Raw genomic sequence first — 2,500 nt, 5'->3', positions numbered from 1 at the left:
ACTAATATGCTTAAATTCAGCGGGTCGCCACGTCTGATCTGAGGTCGCGTCTCGGAGGGCGCACGCACGCACGCGCGCGCGACGAGCGAGCGAGCGAGCGGCGGGCGAAGGGTGCCCGCGAGAGGGCCGGGAAGGAGAGAGACCCCGCGGCCGAGCCGCGGTCGACCGGCGCACCCCCCCCACACACACACCACCAACCACCACCACCCCGGACGACGGCTCCCCCTCACCCGCCCGGGCGCGGCGAGGGCGCCGGGGGCGGGGAGAGAGGAACGCGCGGCGTGCCGGGCGGGGGCTGGGGCGGGGGCGGAGGGGGAGCCGGGACGGGAGCACGAGCCGGCGGCCACGGGACGGACGGACGGGGCGCGGAGAGTCGGGGGGTAGGGAAAACGCACGACACCGAGCGCGGCCCGGAGGCGGCGCGTCGCCACGGAGGAGAGGAGAGGACAACGGGGACGGGAGAGGACGAGGGGAGAGGAGAGGGGAGAGGAGAGGAGAGGAGAGCGGCGGACGGCGTGCGTGGAAGGCAGGGGTGGATGAGGACACGCGGCGGTCGCCCCCCGAACGCCGGACCCTCCTCCCACGTCTCCTTCCACGACCGACCGATTCCCAACTCTCTCCCTCTGTCTCTCTTCCCTCTGTCTCTCTCTCTCTCTCTCGACGCCAACGCAGCACACCATCCTCCACGCAGCCGCGAGACGCCCCCCGCCACGGCCAGCGACGGACGCCGTGCGCCCCCATCCACCACCGACAGACGCCCACGACGCGGGGCTCGGGGGCCGGCACGAAGCGCGGCGCGGCGCGGCCGCAGCCCGGGGGAAAGCGCGCGGCGGCGGACGACGCCGCGGCGTCCCGCGGGTCGCCGCCAGGGCACGCATCCCCGGGGCGCGGCCGCGCACGCAACGACTCGGCCTCGGGTCGGCCCGAGCCGCCCGCCCCGACACGGCGAAGGCGAGGGCGGCGGGGGGGCGGGCACGGACCCCGGACGCGCGCGGGTCAGGGCGCCGCGGAGGAGGCGGCCGGGCCGGGCCGGACCGTCGCCGGGACGCCGCCGGGGGCGGGCGGCGAACGACGGCGGAGCGGACGCGGCCCCAACACCACCAGCACCACGGGCCCCGGCCGCGAGGGCGCGGGACCGTCCCCGCCCACCGGCACACAGCCCCGGGGGTACGCCCAGGGACCGCTTGCGGCGCGAGGGCGCTTCCCGAAGGGGACCGACCGCGGAGGCCACGGCCAGGGCCTCGTCGCGAGCTCTCTCTCGCTCTCTTCCCTTCTCGCGGGCAGCGGGGCCCCCGTGGCCTCGGCACGAGGGGCACCGCGTCTGCACTTAGGGGGACAGAGGGCCCCGGACACGGGGCCCTGCGAGGAAACCCCCAGCCGCGCCACCCCGGGAAGGCGCGCGCGCGCGCACCCCGGGGGGGCGATTGATCGTCAAGCGACGCTCAGACAGGCGTAGCCCCGGGAGGAACCCGGGGCCGCAAGTGCGTTCGAAGTGTCGATGATCAATGTGTCCTGCAATTCACATTAATTCTCGCAGCTAGCTGCGTTCTTCATCGACGCACGAGCCGAGTGATCCACCGCTAAGAGTCGTACGAGTTTGGTTTCTCTGGGTTTCGGCGGGGTCCCCCGCCGGTGGCACGGCACATTTCCCCCACGGAGGGAGGGTTGCCTCTGGCCGGCCAAGTCAGACGAGACAGAAAACAGCAGACCGGAGCGGGGCCGGAAGGTTTCACGACGGGGCGCCCGGCACCGACCCGCAAGACGGGGCGGGCTCGGACACCCCACAGGCGCCCGGGGGGTTCCCACCTGCGCACACACACACCCACCCCCGTCAGGGACGCGGGGCGCGCACGCGCGCGGGCACACGGGACCCGGCCCCGCACCACGGCCGCCGGGTAGCCCCCTCCCGACGGCCGCGGCGGCGGGGAGGGCCGGCGTGGCGCGGCGCGCGGCGCCCCGGCCCCGCGGGGGCGGGGGCGGAGGAAGCGGGGTCTGGGGGAGAAGGGAGGGGCCTCCCGACTCCCCGCGGGCCCGACCGCCCCGACCCCAAGGCGGACGGGCGACCCCCCCATGGGTCTTTAAACCTCCGCGCCGGGACGCGCTAGGTACCTGGAGAGGGGGGAGGCGGGCGAGGCCGGGGAGGGGCAGGCGGAGCGCCCCACGCTCGCCGCCACCCCCGACGCCGACCGACACGCTCTCCGCCCGCGGCCGCCCGCAGCACGCGGGCCCCGGCGCTACCGGCCCGTGACTCGGGGGCGCCCCGGCCGGGCGACGGGCCCAACCGCCACACGGGACACCACCACGCCCACCGCCCGACGACGTCCCCACCGTGTCCCCGAAACCGGGCCTCGGAGACCTCCCCGCTCGCTCGCTCGCTCGCGCCCGGACGCGGCCCTCTCCTCTCCGCTCCTCTCCCGAACCCCGAACCCCCCCGCCCCCGGGGCCCCCTGACCCCTGCACCCGCCTCCCGGGCCCCCTGCTCGCCACCGCGGGCGTTCAG

The 2,500-nt window shown here is 76.6% G+C and overlaps 2 non-coding genes across 2 annotated transcripts in view; both read right to left on the bottom strand.

The window, feature by feature from the left end:
- Positions 1-47, bottom strand: part of LOC131749444 (28S ribosomal RNA) — a 5,016-nt gene extending 4,969 nt beyond the window's left edge. Inside the window, exon 1 of the ribosomal RNA XR_009333509.1 lies at positions 1-47. This exon is cut by the window's left edge and continues 4,969 nt beyond it. This is a non-coding gene — a ribosomal RNA (28S ribosomal RNA).
- Positions 48-1,436: 1,389 nt separating this feature from the next.
- On the bottom strand, positions 1,437-1,589 carry LOC131749414 (5.8S ribosomal RNA). Its single transcript, XR_009333479.1, has one exon. It is a non-coding gene; the product is annotated as a 5.8S ribosomal RNA (ribosomal RNA).
- Positions 1,590-2,500: the final 911 nt, after the last annotated feature.

This window comes from Kogia breviceps, assembly GCF_026419965.1.
Source record: "Kogia breviceps isolate mKogBre1 chromosome 20 unlocalized genomic scaffold, mKogBre1 haplotype 1 SUPER_20_unloc_5, whole genome shotgun sequence".
Lineage (NCBI taxonomy): Eukaryota > Metazoa > Chordata > Mammalia > Artiodactyla > Physeteridae > Kogia > Kogia breviceps.
Note: the sequence above shows the minus strand (reverse complement) of the source record. Positions and strands in the feature narration are given on the sequence as shown.